General features: G+C 37.9%; 1 protein-coding gene across 3 annotated transcripts in view; it reads left to right on the plus strand.

Moving 5' to 3' along the window:
• TSC22D1 (TSC22 domain family member 1) overlaps positions 1-20,902 on the plus strand; it is a gene marked incomplete at its 5' end in the record, with an annotated part of 97,145 nt that overhangs the window by 34,412 nt on the left and 41,831 nt on the right. The window contains 2 exons of one of the 3 annotated variants that reach the window (XR_014230890.1): positions 5,561-5,821; positions 6,812-7,334. The exons of the other annotated variants lie outside the window; for them this stretch is intronic. Of the gene's footprint in view, positions 1-5,560; positions 5,822-6,811; positions 7,335-20,902 lie in introns of those variants that run through there. 3 annotated transcript variants of the gene reach the window in all.

Genomic DNA, 20,902 nt, shown 5'->3' on the forward strand with positions numbered 1-20,902 from the left:
CAGAGAAAAACCTTGAGCTATTCTCACCTGAAAATTCAGTTTGGACCTCACCCTACCGCCCAAAATAAACCCAAAATCACAGGCATCCAGTCCAGTGTAGCTGTTGAACAGTATTGGAATCACTCCTCTTAATATTGCTTATCTGTAGTATTCCAGCTTCCAGGTTCTGCAGATAGACTGGCTGAAAGACCCTGACCAGAGAAGTGTAGGAATTATGTGAAGATTGAGACCTCAGTAAGCAAAATGATGCTTTAAAAAAAAAAAAAGTGTAAGAAATCTATGTAAGCTAATTGCATGTAAATGGAATTGAATTAAATCAAGCAAGCCATGTATTAAGAGCTAAAAAGGAAAGTACAAAGACACTGTTAATATTAAGAAACTACAGATATTATGTGATTTCTTCAAATAAGTTCAAGGTATACAAAAATACTGTAACCTTTGTTGCTATAGTTGAATTTCTTAAGGAGGGAAAAAGCGAACAACATGACATCATATGATGTCTTAAAAACGCTGATTTTTTTTTTTTTTTTTAAAATATCACTTCATGCACTTTGCCCAGAAGCATAGAATTTCATGAAGGCTGAATGAAGGCCTGTCTTTATGACAGAAGTGTATATTAGTGCCAGTAAAGTCTGTTAATCTGATTTAAAATGTGGTTTAGTTAGGCCAAAAAAAGGTTTGCTCTCAGCTGTACTTGGCATACAAAGTTGACAAGAAACAAAAAGCATGTTAATAAAGACATTTAAAAATATTCTTGCAATGTAAGCAGTCTTAAAACTGAAAAAAATAATTACAACATTGTTTAACAAATACATGTTTCTTTAATTTTATAAAATTGATGCATCTATTAATGGAAATTATTTTTACAAGGTAGTGTTTTCTATAATCAACCAATCATTCAATTTTATACCCCTAGTGTTTTCCTGCTGTTATATATGTGCCAAGAAATACTGGCTGTGTTTCTCAAATGTGTGTTGCTGTCACAGCTGTATACAATTTTAGAATTCTCTGTCATGCTGAGTTCAGAAAAGCCATAGCTTTTTACCACTCCTAAACTAGTGATAGGAAGGGTCTTTCAGGGATTGGTTCCTACGCCAGTCTTGAGTAGGCATTGCCTGACGCCTTGTCTGATAATCTAGACAATGCTGTGGCCCTCTCTGGTTTTTAGTAGGCCTTTAAAGAAGTTGAGCACAAAACATTTCTGGAGAGAGGCCAAATGCTTTAAACAAAATTCTGAAATTCAGAAAGTGGAGATTTCCTACCATTCTATTTGTCTGCAAGTTTAGCTTTTAATGATGGGTTGCATGACACTTAATCTTTTAGAATCAACACTTTGATCAATTGTTTTGCTGCCTTTTCTCCATCTTGGGACTTGATAACATTCTCTGGTATAGCTGTGGTAATGCTCAATGACTTCTTCCCTTCTCTCCTGTCAAGTCCCCTCCTCCCCTTCGCCCCCCAAAAAACCAAAACCAGGAAGTTTTGGGAAACTAGTATTTTTTTCATAGTGTCCGTAGCTTGGAATTTAAACAGTCACCCTAACATCACTCCTGTGGATACTTTAATATGCATATCATGTTGATGCTAGTTTCCAGGAGAAAGATGCTTTACTAAAATTTGTTGTTCTTGTAACGTTTATTTTGAATAACAGTTCAGCTGGATGCTGGTGCATAGATCCTGCAGTGGGTTTGCAGCCTGCACGTATTTCTAGAGGTATGACTAATGGCAGCAGGGCAACAACTATTTAACCTAGAACAAGTTTCATTTTAGGAACTGCAAATACTCCATATGGCTAGTTGCACTTTAAATCCAAAATAATTGCATGGTGCTTTAAAATGTCAGTTTGAGGGTTGAGAAATAGTTGATCTAGCTGCAGGTAGCTTGAATCAGGTATGGCAGTTTGTGTTTTGTTTCCATGTTCTTTCACTTGGATCCTGCAGTTGTTGGAGCTGCAGTATTAGAAATGAAAAAACCAGTGTTGCTTATATTCTATACCACTTACCAAATACATAGATTAAGGTTTTTTGCTTATTTTGCAGATGGTATTCTGTAGAATTTACTCACAATTGTTTAAACTTTTCTTTGCTGGCTATTGAGCTTCTGCTCACTGATGCAGAAAAATGGGGATCACTCTTCACTGGCTCTTGAGTTAGTGACTGGCAGTGAATCCTGCCATGTAGAGAAGGAAGGTGGAAGAAAGCACTGAAGGGAGTTTTCCTCCCAGAATATGTATCAACAGTCAGGTCACTGTGGAAAGACATTGCAGAGATTCCTTTCTTTGCCTAAAGGAGATGAGAACATTGATTATAGGATTCCTTACCGTCTTCTGTATGCTCACAAACAGAACTACCAGTGTCTTTCCTGACTTCATCTATATCTAAAAATCAACATACGTTGTTCTTGTGTCATCACAGCCATAACTTCTTCCTGCTCCAACCAGAAGGATCCCATCACAACCTGCACTTGAGGTAAATCAGCAAACTCTACGGTACAGTGACTGAGAAGAGCTGTTGTATATTCAGCTCCTTAAGCTGACTTAACATCCGATCTCTCTGTAGTGTGAATCACTTCTGATGATTGATGTGAGGCAACAAAAAAATCTCTCCCAGAACTCCCATAAGAGGGATTCAGGTACTTTGGATGGTTTATTCTAGACCTCCTTTCTGTTCTTTTAAATCTTTAGAAGAGCAAAGGAGTATTTATTAGCATTTCTCATCTCAAAATGCAGAAAGATGTAGTTTCTTCAGCCTGAAATACATATCTGTATACATGAATCAATCAGGCTGGTATTTTTCATAGCTAGAACACAAAAATTACTGTCCTATTTATTCTTTTAGAGTTTAAGACAGGTCTCTTCAAGGGAAGAAAGATGTAAGAAAGGATAAAAATTAGAAGTAAAGGATTCTCCCTTTCTGGGAGAATGACCTTGATGTAAGGAAAGGAATTTAAAAACAAGTTATTCCTAACAGCATGTTTCAGATTGATCTTCCAGAAACTGTTTTGTTGTTCAGCTATTTCCATGAGGAAAACACCAATGGACAAAGTCCTCATAAATGCTTTTTTTTTTTCTTAAATTTTACTTTGGATCTTTGTCTCTTCTACTGAACTGCTACATGAATAGAATAAGACCGAGTAATCCTCTCTTCTACACCCCTGAAACTTCAATAGGTGATTTCATACTGTGCAGTATATTGAAGGTGATCTGGAGTCTTTTTCCAGTGAGTAGGATCTTTCCCTGGTCAAAGAAGATTTCTCAAAGGTAGCCTTATCTTGATATTACAGAGGCCCTAGCCAGATTCCTGTTTGAAAGGAACCTGCAATAAGCTGGGTCACGCTGCTTCATCTGGGTTGATTTGCTCTGATACCTTCTATTGCTTTGAGCTGGAAAAGAATACTGACTTCGTAAGTGTTGTAGTGTTTGTAGACTTCAACCCATCACCTGAAATGAAGCTTGTAATGCTGTATGTGCCATTGTAGCTATGAATTGTAAGTAGCAAGTATTAGCAACTTGAAAAGTTCCTGAGATTCAAGGTATTGCAAGTTACCTGGTAGAAAGGAACCTTCTATTCATGAGGGAGTCGTAAGAAGAAATGTGCTTTTAACTATATTGTCTTTTTATGATAGCTTCTTAGCCAGCAAGTACAGAGCAGTAGAAATCTGCATTGAACATGTTCTGTTTGTTATTTTTATCTTGTATCCTCTATCTTACTAGAAGAGGAGTGTATAAACATCATCCTGGAGACATCTGTTGGCCAAGTACATTTATGTGTGTGTTGGGCAGTTATTCTTTCCAAACAGAAAGACCTTTCACAGAAACATGCATGTGGGATGAAAAGACTGAACCTGACTCTCTAACCTGTGAAAGTTGATCTGAAATAATCAAAAAGGCATTGTTTTGTCAAATTGAAAGGTATGGAAACACATCGTGGTCTTGTGTTGTTGAAAAGTCATGAAATTCCATTAAGAGAAATTAAACCTATTATTTCTATGAAGTAGTGTTGCTATTTAGAGCAAAACCTCTTACCTTAGATTGAGATACCATCACCGTATTCAGTGTCCTCAGAGGAACCAAGAAGCAGAGTATCTTTCTGCATGCCCATGCGGTTTCTCTGGAAGAAACTTGCTGATTTCTCTGTTTTAATTACTGTAGGATATCAGGTTATGTACTTCATGGCTTTATCTGTCACCTGTTTAAAAAAAAAAGAAGGAAATTTTCCTGTCTGCTACTCTAACTGCAAAAATTAAAGCTGCCTTTTTAAAAATACATTATTGCTGTCATTTTAATGACAAAACCTAGCTTTTTTTTTCCAACTTCTCCTTGTATTATTTGGAGCACAATGAAGGAAAGTTTCTTTGAGGAGGGGGAAACTTATAATTGAAGGACACATGAGATACCTAGCCATATAAAGCTGTTTTGTTTAGGTGTGTGCTCTAAAGGAGAGGATGAAGAAACACCACCAAAATTGCTCCAAAATGAACTAAGTGAAATTGCATCAGACATAATGAGTAGCATACCTGCTTGATTAACTATTGGATCATACTCTACCTGGTGTCTTGAGAGCAATGAAAAGCACTGCGGGTAAAACGATAGTGCCTCATCTGAGGCACACAGCTCAATGGCTACCCTAAATGCAAATACCAGATACTGTTGCTGTTGTGCAAAAGGTATTGCAATGGATAACAACCAGTAAATGCATACATGAGCAGCTATGCATAAAATTGTGTCTTAAGTCCAGTGACTTCTAGTTCTGTTTTGTTGCATGTTGGCTCCATGCTACTGATAAAATTTCACAGAAGTCTATCAGCTTTCAGGATTTGTGAAGAAGAACATTTCAGCTCTCATGCATTATATTTTTGTTGTTCAAGTAATGACAGTTAACTCCTAGGACATCTAGGTTTTCAGGAAAAAGAGGAATATTCTAGAAATCCAGAAACTTGATCCAGGAACTTGGGTAGGTTCTTAGTTTCCTCAGCAATCATAATGTGCCTAGGTTAAGTCAGAGGCTGTCACAAGAGCATTAAACTGCTGTCAGTGTTTGATCGATCTGATTTGGCAAATAGAGTAGAAGACTTGAGATTGGAGTAAGGCCTTTACAGATGAGTTGGTGGGGTTAGGAAGTAATTGGTGAGAGAAACATTCAGGTAAGTATTATTGTTTCTTCTTAAAGAGATGATGGGGAGACGTTCACTGCATTGCAATAGATGCCATTTTTAATTCACTTCAGAGTGAACAGAGGAAATTTTTTCCAAGAAATGCACTTAATCCCCCCTCCCCCCCATCTACTTGTAACAAACTGAGAGAACTTTCTGGACAAAACGTCTTATGATTGATCTCATCTATTGATAGATGTCTTAAAAGTCTTGAAAGTTCACAGCTCAACACTTCGGGGGTTTTTTTTTTTTTGGCATCAGAGCATGAAAAAACTGCATGTCTAGTACTCATCTCTTGTCATCCTCCCCTATTGCAGTGACTATGTGTATGTCTCTGTGTGGCAGAAAATGAGGGAATGTAGATCATTATTCAAGAAGTTACCAACTAGCACTTTTCCTTCCCCTCTAGTCTTTCTGCCTCCCTATCCTGGAAGTATGGAGTCCCTGCCTCAGCCTACGGCTTCATTCTTTTTCCAGCTGCCCACAAAAGTAAAGAACCAGTGTGAGAGTTTGAAGAAAGAATCCGCTCAGAGGACTGAGTCTCAAGCAAAAGCTCCAGGTTGCAGACTCAGAAAGAAACTTCCTTTGGGGAAGGATCTGCTTCCAGGATTTGCTCGTCTCTTTTTTCCTTGGGCAAACAGAGTTCTTGAAGCAAACAACAGGGTTGCAGGTAGGTAGGGCCCCTTTGAACTGCCATCCGCTCAGGTGTGAAGGATGGACTTTATGCTGTTTCTCTGTGCTTTTTTTTGTTGATGTTGTCTTCCACTTCTCTAGGTTGAGAGAGGGAAAGAGTGTGAGCAGTTTAAAGAAAAAAAAATGTGGGGGAGAGAGAGAGGAGAAAAAAATATCCTGGGCACTTGGAAAGAATGTCTTTATGCCCTGTGTAAGCTTTCCTGTCCATGGGTCGTATTTGTACTTCAGTTCTTTGAAGCACTAATGACATTCTTCGTCTGACCCTTTTCTAGACAGGAAACTAAGTCAAGAGCAGAAACTGGTGGCTGGGGCCAAGGTAATAAGGCTAGTGATTGTATATGGCCCATAGCCACACAATTTTCATCTCCTCCCTGTCTCTTTACACCAGTGCTAGTTTTGAATGCGCAATAAGATGGAGGCCGCCAAATGGGTTTGAAATCCGACTTGATTCCCAGCACTGAAAAAGTTCCCCAGTTCTAAACGTGTAAATACGTTCTTCCTTCAGAGGAGCCTGTGGCTGCTGGGTTTGTTAAGTCCTGTTTTTTTGTCCATGTGAAAGAAAGAGACTGGAACGCCCTGATTACGGGGATATGCTACCAACCCACACGATCGGCAATCCCTCAGGCCCAGAGCAGGGGAATGAGTAGAATCGGCTCAGGTAAATTCTGCCTTTCTCACTTCACGCTGTGCAGAGCAGCAGCCTCTTCCTTGCAAACATCGGTAGCCCACAGTCAGACCTTTCTTTCTCCGGCTATGTCATTGCTGGCACAGGAAGTTTATTCTAAATTTCCTTTTGATTTTTAGCAAAAGGAATCACTTCAAAAACTGGCAATGAAATTCTAAGGAGATTTTACTAGTTCCTCTTTCATGCTGAGTTGAAGTCATTTGGAACTATGTTACGTGCATTATTACTTTGGTGCATCTTGTGACTCTTCTCTCCCTCTTCATTCCCTCCAAATTGCTTCAGGACACCTTCTAACCTTTATACTGCATCACAAGCCTTCAGCAGAAGATCTTGAGAGCCATTTATGTTGCTGGAAGATGACTGGGTTTGGATCTTGGCCTTCCTTAAGCAGGATCTCCTGACAAAAATGGGATTGGGAAAGAAATGACTCCTTTTTCCATCACAGAGAGCCACCCTAGAAATGGAGGCCTAGGCAGAAAATCACTTCTAATGCATCATTCCTTAGGAAATTCGTTTGGCCTCCCACGGTCCTTTTGTTACAATGTCATACAGATGTCTTTTATAAAACCTAAACCTGGTATCTTCCTATCTGAAGATCAAGTCAATAAATCCAAGTTTAAGAGTTTACAGGTCTAATAATGTGATTGGATCTTGCTGTCCTCTGCATAGGAGATGCCACGTGAATCTGTGAAACAGGGTTCTGCTGTGGTTCAGACTGTTATATTTGTAAAGCCTTTTCTACTTACAGTCTATTTAAATGATTAGAAATAATATTAATAAAGCTTCTTGTGAAAATGGTATTTAATTAGGCTTCTACCTCTCCAAATTGACTTAAAAATACATCTGAGCCAAAAATGTCACAATGGCAATATGGGAAGTACTGCATCTTTTGAGGTTTCCCGTGGTTTTGTGTCGAGAAAAGGTATGTTGGAAGTGTTGAGAGCTATGAAAGTGGAAAAAGTTAAGGGTGTGTTTTTTTTTTTTCTTTGAGACTGGAAAGTTATTTGTTAGAAAGCAGAAAGCTTTTAATTGTTTTCCCCCTAAGGGATTCTATAGTCAAACTTAATTAAATGTTTTGCGAGATCTCAAATAAAAACCTTATGTTTGGCAGTAGTGAACAACACACACGCGTGCCCATGTACTTTTGTTCTTTTTGCTATAGAAAATTAGTTTTGAAAAATAGGACTTACTTCTAACGTTCAGATTAGGAAAGGGGAAAGCTTTGTTCTGAAGCTGTGTGTGAGAAGAGGTGGCAGGAGGGTGAACCAGACCCTCTGGCAGTAGGTAAAGAGCACTTTTCATTTTCCTGTTCTTCTGCTTCTGGCAGTTGGAGTAAACTAGTCAGATGCTTGTGCTTAAATCCAATTAATTTCTCGAATCAGTTACCACAAAACATTGTTTTTTAACTAATGCCTAGATCTTTCATCAAATTCACCAGCGTATTTAAATTGTTGAAGTTTTAATGTAGCCCTGAGGCTACTGCTTCATGGCAGTTGTGACTTCTTGCTATGCTGGAATGCATTGCAGTCTTAGTACGTTCTAAAAATAATTGTTCAGATGGTGCTGTTTAAGTACATACTTATGTAGTGAGCCATTTTCACTGGACTTTCTGAAATTTGGCTCTCTGTTGGGTGGCTTTTTAATATCCTTTTTTTGCTGTGAATATCAAACGCCTTTGTCTTGCTGCTTCTGTGGTTATCGAGTAAAATGCTAAATTTATAGCCTGGTATTTTTAGAAAACTGATAGTCAGATGCATGTGTTAAACTATGCAACCACAGTAACACTTGTGAACTTTGAAGTTTAAAGAGAAATTAGTTTAATGTATCAAATTCAATACTTTTTTTTAATATGGGGAAATACGTATGTGATAACCTTAAAATTGAGTAATTGTTACAGGTACAGACATGAATTGTGTGCTGAACAGGAGTAATCTAGAAGTTATAAGCTGAAGATCTGTGAGTCTTAGAAATAAATACTAACATCTGTGGCTAGAGATCTGTGCCAGCAGTGCTTTTAGTTGAAAATACCTGTTTTTCTAACTTCTAGTCCATTTAAGGTTTCATATCTTTTGTGCCTTCCTTAATAGGTATACTTGCCTCAGCCACAGTTTTTGGTCATTTTGTTCTGTAGTCTAAGGTAAATTTAAGACCATCAAATACTTATGAACACTAAATACTTATAGTAAAATAACAGGGGGACTGAGAACTGTTTCTAATGTTATTGTCTCAGTTGCTAAAATGAGTTTACACCCCCCCTCATAGTCAAATTTTGGGGGTGGGGGAAAAAGAAACAAACAAAAAAAAATCCCAAACAAACAAAAAACCCTGTTGCTAGTCTACAGTCAGTATTTTCATACTTTTTGTCTATCATCATTGTGTTAGCATATTACTATCATGATCTGAGTTTTGCAGCTTGAATCCTGCGTTCTTGATACATCTTTAGAGCAATAACTCCTGCCTTTGTGTTATTAAATAATAAAGATGTCTAAAACCATTTTCTTCTTGTTTATATTGTACTTAACATAATTGTATGAGTATCGAGTGACTCTTCTGACTGACTCCAGAATGCCAGGAAACATGGAAAAACAGTTTTAGACAATTTTAGAGGTTTTTAATCCCCAGTACTAACAGAATTTCACAAAATAGACTTGGTGTTCCTATTTTTCCTCTTTCTATTCCCTTTAAGATTCCTTGAGCATTTGAGCTACCTAACTCACTTCACATAATCCTTTACATCTTCTTGACCAGATGCCAGCTCCTCCTAATTGTTTCATGGCCAGTCAATAAAATTCTGGCTGTTGACAGCTCCTTTTTTCCTGTCCCAGAAGAGCTATCTTGTTTAACCTGAAAGATTTGCTTTCTTCTTTCCACCTTCTGTCCACCCTCTGTGGCTTATGTTGCAACTCTTTCTCTGTTACGGGATGCTTTGAAAGTGGGGAAGTACTCTGTAAAGATCAGGAAGTTTGGGGGAAAATCTTGCTAATGTTGCTACTTCAACCAGAACTAAACCGGTCATTTGTGTGAGAGATGCTTTGTCAGTTTAGAGTAGTTTAAGGAAGGGAGATATATCAAAAAATGTGTTCCTTTTGTAAACCAGAAAATTATGTTGATTTTTATAAATGAGAAAATGAGAATAAAGAGCATAGGTTCTGGGGTGTTTATATTCCCTTGCTTTACAGTGAGGGAGATGGGTGACAAAACATCAGCAGTTTTCTGTGAACTTCTGAAAGACAGACTGGTTCCATCAGCAGTGGAGTGCTGTAACTTGGATTTCATTTCTCCAGTTCTGTTTGCAGGGCACTGGGATTTGAGCAGGTAGCAGTGACAAAAGTCCTTTTTAATATCTTTTTTTTTTTTTTAATTGAGGAAAGCATATTGATACCATGGTTTGCCAGACCTCTGTTACTGATCCCTGAAAAATGAATGTGATTTAGGGGTTAGTTTAGAAAAGTGTTTTTAATTGAAAACTGGAAAAAGGCATTCTCTGAAAGCAATGGTAACAAATGGTTGACTCCTTCCAGTTTTGTTTCTTGCATGGACTTTATGAAGAACTGGCGGCTGCACAGCTCGTAAGCCAGGTCCGTAAGTTGATATCAGCAACATGAGGTGAGTTGGTGGGTTGTTTCAGGAATTGTTGCATTTTGCTACTTAGGCTGGGTTGTCTGAATGGCATGGAAGGTATGATGAATTAACGACTTAAAAAATGGTTTTGAAGACCATATTAAGTTTGTGTTTCTTTTACTGATGACAGTGACACTTCCCTGATCACTTGCTAATTTTTTTTGAAGAATATAAAATTACTATTCTAATAAACTGTCCTATATTGTTTCATTTCCTTGATCCACTCTCACACGTGGGTGGCTTTCCTTTTCTCTCTCCCTGGTAGAAACTGATGTTTCTTGCTTTTTCTGTGTACCAATCAAGTGGAAGTCAGGAAAATGTGTGGATTTTAGGCTTCTGTTACAGAACAGTAAGTGAAGAAACCAGTCTTGCACAAATGGGTATCACTTTTATGAGGGCAAAATATTTTTTTTTTTTTATCCTGATGGACAGTTGTAAGAGATTGCATAGTTAGAGAGGGATATGGCTTGGGGTGTTTTTTTTCGCAGTAACTACTTCAACAGTTTCAACCTTACCAGTATCTGATCCCCTCTTGTCAAAGTCAGGTAAAGATATCCTCTGTAATTCTGAAGTAAATAGCATTTGAACAAATAATAAAGCTTTTATGATTATATTTAATGTGATCATAATTGACTTTTGAAGATTGAAATGCGATTTAGATACATTTCCCCAAAATTTAGCTTTGTGCTGGGGTTTATTCATTGGATGGAATTACCTCGTTTAGAGCCCACATTAAGATCGTGATGATGATGATAATGCAGAAAGATTGCCAGCAAATGTAAACTGCTATTCAGGAAAAGGACTCTTTAGAAATTAATATCACTTTAAGTAATCTTCAGAACTATAGGCATGGCATATAGGGAAACGAACTGTCTCTGTCTTTGGCTTTAGTTTTTTAGTGAAAAACGCAAAGACTTGTCAACACTGTAGAGAAGCTGTAGGTTAAATAGTAGATCAGCATATCTTTGTAGTTTTAATACTAGTAAAAATACGATGGCATTTCCTGCAGCTTACGCCCTTTTTTCTGTGTGTTGCCTTGACTAAAATTGGTTTAACTGCCTAGGCAGCGTAAGCTTGCAAACTTTTTGCTGCTTGTTGATAGGAAACCTTTGTTAAAAACAGAAGGTAAAATACACTGTTGTGTACTCTTTCTGTTGGGGCTACAGGAAGAATGGGAAGACTGTGAGGACATGTAATTTTGCAGAAATTACTGACAGATAACAGATTATTACCTGTTTTTCCAAAGCATGGTTCCCTATGGCTAGGGGAAGACTTAAGGCATAAAATCAGGAAGTCTCAGCTCCTTAAGGTAGAAGTTTAATTCTGTTCTCATTTGTTATGTTGTCCCACCGTTGTATATCCTGGCATTTACTGGTGAGGGAGAGTATTATGGAATGCTAGCAAACACTGTTTAATGGGGAGTATAAGTGAAGTAGCATGTGAATGTGAAACATGAATCTCTGAGAAACGGTGGAAATTACCTTGAACATACGTAAGCCGTGACTTGGGAAAGCATCCTTATCCGTTCAAGCGTTTCGGGGACTTCTCACACACCTGCTGCTGGCATGTGTTTAGAACTTTTCAGAATAGTAAAATTGGAAGTACTTTTTAAAATGTCTTCCTGATCTCTGGTAGTACTTTGCATTAGATGAGAAAGCATGAAAAATTAATTTGCAGAGTCTCCGAGTACGTGTATAAACGATGTAGAGATGAAATCAGACAGAAGCATGTAAGAGTAAATGAAGAACAGCTGACTTCAGCACAGTTGCTGCGTACAGATGGGATGTTCCTGGGTGACTTCAGGACTACGGAGAAATTGAGGCTGAGTCGGATACTGGAACAGCACAGGAATTGGAATAACAAGCAGCCAGCTAATGTAGAAACTCTCCCTTAACAGGCAGTAGGCTTGACAGAAAATCACTTGCAGCAGCTAAGCTTTTTTTTTCTCCTCTCTATAAGCAATGACGCTAGTAAAGTCTGGACTATAGATTTGTAGCTTGTGTGGTTAGGTTCTCTGGTGTCTAATAAAGTATAAGCGCTGATTTGAAGCTTTATTATGCCTTGGGCACTGGTTATGTTTATCACCTAATGGTGTCTAAAACAGTTGAGTTAATGCTGCAGCTTTTTTTAAGGGGAAAGCGGGGACAAGTTAGAAGGGCTCCTGGATTTGTCCATTTATTTTTATGTAACTTTTTAAGAGCTTGCATGTCTTTGGAAGCTGTAACCCTCTGTTGGATCTAGTTGAAATTAGAAATAGGTTAAAAATTTGATAGGAATATGAGAATAGGAACATTCACAGGAAGAACTTGTATTAGTTCCTTTCCTAATAAATTAAGAGTTGTTGTAAAAATGAGAATGTGCTATAACAAACTCTTTAGCTTTTCATGTGTTAATCTCTTCTCAGTTTTACCTCTATAGTATCCTAGAAGGCAACTAATATTTTTCATATATTGCTTAGTTGACGCTGAACTTCTTTAAACAGTACTTACAAAGCACCCGATGAAATTATTTTCTTTGAGTATTTTAGGGAACAACAATGACTTCTTCTCTTATGTGTTATGCTGAAGAGTGTTCCAAGAAGTGATTTCTGTATTGACATTTTTGTTCCCTTTATACTTGTACGGGTGATATTGTTTAAGTATGTTCCCTTGTATTAATGCTAAATTTTATTGAATTTTTTTAGCTATTCTTCCCTATACTTGCATCTGCTTTGGAGACTTCTCCCATCTATCCCTGTTGAAAGAGTACATTAGTCAGGTCTTTGTAATACTTCCTTTTTAACTAGCTCAGAACTTTTTTTTTAGTAAAGGAGTTTTGCAGATGAGAAAGATGAACAGTAATACTATGTTCATAAATGCTTAAGAAAAATCAAGGTAACTTGTGTCCCTGTATCAGTCCTCACATTGTTCTCCAAAAATACATATTACTTGGAAGACTCGAATATATCTCCACGGCTAGCAGTCAAACCAGTGCTTACAGTGCGGCAGTACTTCAGCTTCAGGGTGTTTTGCTTGTGTCTCCAGGTAATCTTTAACACCCAAATTCCTGCTTGTAGTTGAACTTAAGTTATTGTTTCAGGCTAATTTTATGCCTCCTTCAGAGACTTTTAAAAATTGTAATCTTGGTGGCAGTATAATAATGATACAAAGGGCTATGCTCCTTTCCTAGTCCTTATGACTTTGCAAGTTAAACATTTTTCGAAGGGCTTTTAACACCATGTATGAATGGATGAGATAAATTTAGGATCTTTACTTGCCTTCACACTGAAGCAGTGAATGGCTTATACTGCCACATTTTGTCACCCTGAACTACCATCTGTTTCATGTCCCTCTTGGCGCGCCTACTGTTTCAAAATCTGGCTTGTTCTGTGATTGCGTCCTTTATAAAGAAACTCTCCTTTCTGCCTTTACATAAATACTGAAATATATGCAAGATGTCATGACTTGACTAGCTGTTCGTATTTGTTTCTTTGCACAGAGTGCAGAATTACAGATTGGAGATATTTGAGAACCACATTGTGTAAGGCCTTGGTTCCGTGAGTAGCCTCACCAGTTTGATTGGCACGTGATATTCAGTTATTCTCAGGACACTCCTTCTTGGAACATTTTTTATGTGGACTGTGCTGGAGTAAATCATGTCGTGACTGGCTTTCTGCAAGGCAGGTGGTCTTGTTGCCTGAAGGAACTTTTTTCTCCTCTAGCTGAAAGCAAATACAGTAAAACTGCCGGAGTCCCATACTTCTTTCCCCCTTCTTCACTCCCGTGTTTCTTCTTTAATTTCTGGCACAATAAGAGATTTTATTTACTTGGCAAACTCCCCCCACCCGCTGGAGAATCCTTGCAGGTTAGATAAACCTGGAAAATTCAGTGCTTTCAATATGATCCATAACCTAATTTATGAAACATATTAATCTGTATCAGAACAGGAATTTACCTTTTACCCTAGAATTCTAGTGACTGTAATGTTCTATGAATGCTGTTTCCACCTCCCCCCTCACATCTAAACTTCAGCTTAGTCTGTATAAAATAATTCAGGATGTCATTTTTTCCCATTTTTCTCTCGATGCCAAGAAGGAGACTTCGCTTATTAAATGAGACCCATGGATGGTATTTCAATACAAACATTAATTTGGTTTATAAGGCAAGGGTTTTTTCTACACCCTGAATGAACTCGAATTTCCTAATTTGCACCCAAAGTTGAAAATTGTTCCCTCAAAATTCCAGCTTCAGCATAGGCTGTCACACAAGGATTTTGTTAAGACAAAAATCCCACTAAGATGGTTTTGAGACCTATAGTATGAACTACAATGTAACATATGATAAAATGTTTCTTTTGCTTTTTAACATGACACAAAAATTATTATCTTCAAAGACTGGGGATTCTACCCTAGTGCTTTTTTCCCCCCGCAGCTTGAGGTTTTTTTAAAAAGGAATAATTCGTACTTGTGAGTGGTGTGAGGTTTTGCTAGTGGGGACCACCTACTTTTAATAAGCCCTCTGCCCTTGTTGCCTAGTTCCTGTCTTCTTTAGCCCACTGACCTTATTTTTTTGACTGGGTTTGTAGTAGTGTATTCCTCCTGTAAAGGTGATAGAAAGTTTGGGGGGTTTTTTGGTATTTTTGTTTGGTGTTTTTTTTTTGGGTTTTTTTTTTTTTTTTAGTTTAGAACTTTAGATGTTTGTTTTCTCTGCTGTTAGTGACAGCTTCAGCTGTGAGTTTGTGTTAGTCTTTTGCTAAATTAAGGCATTCTTACAGGTAAGGGAACTAAATATATATTTTTAGTGTTTTATATAAAATTTTATGCTCTTATATATAGAAGAAATCAAAATAGTATCTTGCCAACCCATGAGTATTATCTGTGTGGGGGTGTGCATGTATGTACACAAATACGTATCTATCAGGTTACAAAGGGATCTGTAGTTGAATAACACTATATTGTGTATTTTTTTTTTTACGCTGAGGAAGAGTTTTGGAGAAGGTACTGTATATTGTGTGACGTTTATATTGAAGGGTGAAAGAGAAGTGGTAAATTAAATTCTGATGTCTTAAACTTACTTAAAGAGCTGCTTCATAGCACTAGACACTCATACTGACCTTTGAAATCAAAGTTAAAACCAAAATAAGCTCAGACTAAAGCAACTAACATGATTGCCGGCAGAAAGCAGACTAAGATAACGAGTTCTGTGAGGATTCCAGGGGCAGCTATTCCTCTGGTTATAAGGAGGTTGGGTTAAGGATGCAGATGACTATTTTTAAAGTCAGGACATTCAGTGAGAGAGGATGTTGTTTTCTACAGCTTCAAAACCATTACTCTTCACATCTTTTTAAGTGCTTAGTAAGTTAAAAGCATGAATTTATATCAACTCCAAACTCCTACAGCCTCTAAAAGCATGTTGGAGTATCAAGTATATTTTTTCTTTGCAAGTGAGATTATATGTCTATATAAATATAGATATGTCTATATATTTCTATGGATAGATATAGCGTGTTGGTGCAAATATCACTTTTGGAAACAGCTTTGTATGGGGACTCAGAACTTTAATTTCTTTCTTTTGATTTTAAAGTCCATCAAACCCAGAATCTAATCATTAAATAGGTAAGGCCTTTAAAATAACTTTTCCCCAGCCTTTCAGAACAATATTGTTATACTACATTTATCTAGTCCTTGATGATTCTGCAGTAATGTGTAATTGAGTGGTTTTGTCCCCGCAAAGAGCGGTGATCAGTCGCTGCAGCGGTGGTGCTTCTCTGTCACTAGATAGGGCTGTAGGAAGCTTTTTTTTTTCCCCATCTGTTATTCCTGTGTGCTGCTTTTTTGACTTGACCTGAACGCTGTTTAAATGCTGAGCACAGATTGATTAACAAGGCATTAAGTCAGTTAATTCTTTCATTTTAAAATAAAGTATTAACATGTTTTTGGTGGTCACTGATTTACATTTTAAGTAAAAGAGATGGCTTATGTAAGCAGTGTGAATTTTTAAACCATTTGTGTTATTGGGTGTTTTTAGTTCTCGATCTTAAATTGTGAAGTTTAAAGAAATAAGTTGCTGAGTCTGCTTGCTCATGGTAGCTATTGCAGTGATGAAGAACAGATATATTAGTAACTTGTTTAAAGATGAAGGTTGTAAATGAATATGAAGAGTGTGCAAGCCTGGTTCAGAACAAGTATTTGTAAATGTGTTTGTTTTGGTTTTTTTAGAGGGGATTTCCTTGTGTTACAAAGCAACACTAGATTTACTTATCAAGACGTGGCTTTGCCACTCCTATGACTTAGTACCTGAGCGAGCTCGCCCAATGAAACTTGGAATAAAGTGGGCTAGGGCTTGAGGAAGGTGGAATCATGACCTCTGGAAATGGTAATGAAATAACATGACCTGCAACTTAGTTTTTCAGTACTTTCTAAACTTCAGATATGGTGGATTTGAACATCTCTGTCACAACCATGGTAAGTATATAAGACCAAGACCAGAGCTCCCACTGAAGGGAAAAAAGTTATTTAAATCCTTTTATTTTGGAAATGGATTCAAATGCTGAAGTGGCTCTCCTCCTTTTGTGTTGTATTTACAAGAGCATCAACTCAAGATTTCTATTTTGAGGAGATGCTTTTGAGTCCTGAGGCCATCTATAAAAAGATTTTTCATAAAATCTTCATCTAAGTTCATCTAAGAACTCAAGAGGATTCATTAATACCACTTTAATTTCCCATTTGTGGGGAGGGCATAAGAACTCTGTATGGCATTAACAGAGGACCTGTTACTGCAGTGCAGCCTCTCTGAGAGGTGGCTACTGAATTTTCATGCAGATGTTGTGGTCCTTACAGATAGACAGGTACTGCCTGGCACTGTTAACAAGTCGTGGTATCTTACCTTGTAGGAATGTTTGTCTCGATTTATGCCCTGTGAGCTGATGTGCCCTTGAAGGGCATGTCGGTATTTCTGGTAGACATAGTTGCCTGTCGTATTTGTCTTGCAAATTATGGGGTATGTTCTGACTCCAAATACATGCTTATTTGACATCGCTGTTGCTTGGAAGGATGACAGTGCATGGGGCAGCACTTTTTCCCCAAATGCCATGTTAAGCAGTCCTGCTATTGCTGTTAAGAGGGTCTGTTCATCTCAACTGGAGATCTGGGGGCTCTCCTCTCTTCTTAGGGCATATTAGCAGGTTTTGGGTTATACTAAACTTACTTGTTACAGCATGTCAGAATAGGTGGTGTAGGTTGTGGCATGTGTAGGGAGAAGCAAGATGCAGGCTTCCAGGAGAGGCTGTTCCTGGGATCTCTAAATGATTGTGTAGGACTTGGTACAGTAAACACAAGTCCTCCAGGTTTGTCTTGGCACCCCCTCCAGCTGTGTATCTTTTGTGTGAAAGGCCATTATTCATGTTCCCGGAGGCCAGAATAAGATAGAGACGTTTATTGCTTGCAGATGGTGCTTCACATGCAGAAATATGTGCTTTCTGCTTGTACAGATACATGACTTAAAGAACATCTTACACAGCTTGGTCGTAACTTATTAATTGTGCTAACACAAATCTGAGGCGGCAGTTCTTGTTTCGTACCAATCCTTTTTCTAGAGCTAATTTTGATGTTACATAGACCAAATGAAAGTTGTGTTTAGCAGATTAGTTGTTACAATAAAGGAACCACAATTTACTGAAGTCTTGTTGACTGCCTTTTAAAATAGGACTGAAAGTATAAGTGAGAATAGGAAATGGTCTTCGCTGAGCCATAAAGACTTTGTTTTCCTTCCGTCATACATGTACTTTGAACTAAGTACTGCACTCGGGATTTTACAAGGAAGGAGAATCTGCACAAAGTATACTTAAAATAATGTTGATGTAAGTATAACAGATACTTGGTGATGCTAAGTTAGTCACTTCCTCTGTAACCTGAGTGGTGAAACCACAGCAGTTTGACTAGGGATTTTTAAATTCGTGTTTCTGTGATCAGCAACATTGAAATTGATGAAATTCTCTTAGCTCTTTCTGTAATATTTCCTTCTGAGAATTCTAGGCCATGTGTAACTGTTATGTGTATCTAAAGATACCTTCTTGAAAGGCCTCTTTTTATGCCTTCCTGTTGTTATCACTGTGATATCCAAGTTCTAGCCTAATCGGATGTGCCAGGACAAAGCGTTAAATTTGGTCCCACTTGTTATTTTGCTAATGGAATTAAACCGGCACAGATTTGACACTGTTGCATTCTAATACTAAAATTATCCCCGAATATCAGTACGTGAGTAGTTCTTCATTGACGCTGATGGTGCGTGCTTTGTTTCTCTTCTGTGTCTTTTATTGTTATATTGAAAAATAATTCGGTTTTATGATATGATTTAAAAACCTATGGCTATTGATATGAGTAAGCATATGTAATGTACTTAAAAGGATCTGTCTGTCTTGTACCACTTCCTTCTGTATTCTCTGACTCTCCCTGGAAATATTCGGAGATGTAGTCTCCAGGATAAATTACATTTTAACATGAAGGCAGAGTTGATGTGTAGTCCATTATCCACAGTGGCTTCAGGCCTGTATGATACCAGATACTGTCATTGTATAAATATTAAATGTGTATTGTTTCATGAAACTATTTAACCTGAGGAAGTGATTATTTAAATTTAAACTCTTCTACTGGGAACATGTTTTTACTAATGGAGTGCATGTTAAGTAGACATTGTAGGGCTGGAGAGGTAGGGAGTTGTGTTCTTTCTCCTCAGCCTTACTCTGTCTACTTCTAATTCTTGCTGTTAGCCATATGCTTTAACATTTTAAGTGGTGCCTTGGAAGTTTGGGTTTTTTTTTTTTTTTCCTTTTTAAAAGGGTAGCAATATTCTTCTGTTTTGGCTACCCACTTCCACTTGGTGGGTATGACATCCTTCTTGCCACTTCTTCCTCCCTCTACCCCAGCTGTTGTAACGTGGACTTCACAAGCAAACTGAAGCTTCCCCTCTCATGTTCAATACAGAAAAGATACTCTCTGTCCTAGAAACTTCACAAACAGTGCTAACAAGTCAGCGTTTGTGCAAAAGCAACTTAAATCCGTTGTATATTCTCTTGCGTGATCTTTGTTGTATGTCCTCCTGTGTGTGATTCTTTGCACTTCTGTCCATGTTGAGCTGTAGGCTGCTAAGAGCGATGCCACAGCTTCCCTGATGATAGTACAGGTGAGAAATCAATAATGACGAGGGAAGTATCAAACCAAAAAAGAAGGCGATTTATGTTGGGAATGTCTGGTATAAGCTAAGCATATGGTTGTGTGGGTGGCCATAGCCTTTCTGAAGCTCCATGCTTAGAAAACCTGCCTAACTAATATTTGGGTTAATCTCTAGCTAGTAGAGCATTCAATTCCAGACATTTGGTAATCAGAATTTTTGTAGCCTCACCCACCACTCCAAATTCATATCATTCATCTGTCTATTTTAAATGTGTCTCTTGTGGAGTAGTTCTAAAATTACCTACTGTTTTGACCTGACAGTAACAGGAATATGTGAGCTCCTGCTGCTGTTCAGCTCGCGTATGGCTGCTTACACCATTCAACTGAGATGATGCTTCTGCATGGAAGAACGGGGCATTTAAAACACTACGCTGACTCTTACTGTATATTTGACCTTTCCATAGCTGTGACCGACAGGGTTTCAGTTCATCATTGCAGTGATGAGAGCATGACTTGTTTGTTAGGTCAGATGTTCAGAGCCTCTCACTGAAATTCAGCTGTTAAAATGTTGCTCCCTGTATAAGCCTTGCAAGAGCCTGGTTTGCTTGCTCTTAGTGGGGTTGCCCAGCTGAGCACCCTCACTAGCTTGTCTGGCCAAGCTCATTGCTGTCTTGGAGTATGAATTGTTGTATGATTTCTTGCACAAGGGAATGCACCATTTGACATCGGTGAAACTTCGTGGAGGGGGTGTTAGAGTCTAATTCAGTAATAGTAGCTGTTTTGCCAGATTGTAAATTACGTCATTGGGATCAAATAATTTGGAAACGCCGAGGTTTTAATTCAAATAAAAATAAACCTCTGCTTTTCAGAGAAGATGGAAATGAAGAGGGATCTGAAAGAGCTATCACACCACGTATTGGTAGAGGAGGACAGAATTAGGATTACTGGAGAATGTAATATGTGGGACACGATGGAAGAGGGCAGCTTTTCAGTTGTGACACAAGATGCACAGCTCTGGTTCCTCTTTGTCTGCTCCTCTTCCATTTTCTGACTGATTTTTTTTTTTTCTCTTGTGCATGGGTGGATTTGCATCTTTGCAGCTGCTGTAACAGCTAGTAAGGAGAGCCAAGTTCCCTTACCTTCTAGGCATAAAGTGGTACTTCATAAATTCCAGATAATGTCTTTAGTTTTGCTTCCTCTTCCTTGCAGAGCTGCTGTATAATTAAAACTTCAGCTTTCCTGTCATCTCCTGTACAAACCAAACCTCCCCTGCTTTTGAATCTCTTTACAGTTCCAATCTTTTAAATACTAGTGGTGAATGAGGTTTTTTTTGTCATCAGATGATTTGGATAATTTATCAAAAGTTTAAAAAAAATCTGTTCAGTGTTAGTTACGTGTGTAATTCTGTGAATTGTGAACTCGGAGTTCAAAATCATTTGTTTGCTGATAGACAGTGCTATGCAAATACTGTGTGCTAGATAGTCCAGTTGCTTAGCAATAACATTAACAGTCATGAGTGTTTATAAAGCAAATATAATATGATATGGTCAACAAGGTATGTGGTGCTTTTTGTATTACTTAAGTGTCCTGATAACTGTTGGAAA

The sequence above is a fragment of the Platalea leucorodia genome, assembly GCF_965183815.1.
Source record: "Platalea leucorodia genome assembly, chromosome: 2".
NCBI lineage: Eukaryota > Metazoa > Chordata > Aves > Pelecaniformes > Threskiornithidae > Platalea > Platalea leucorodia.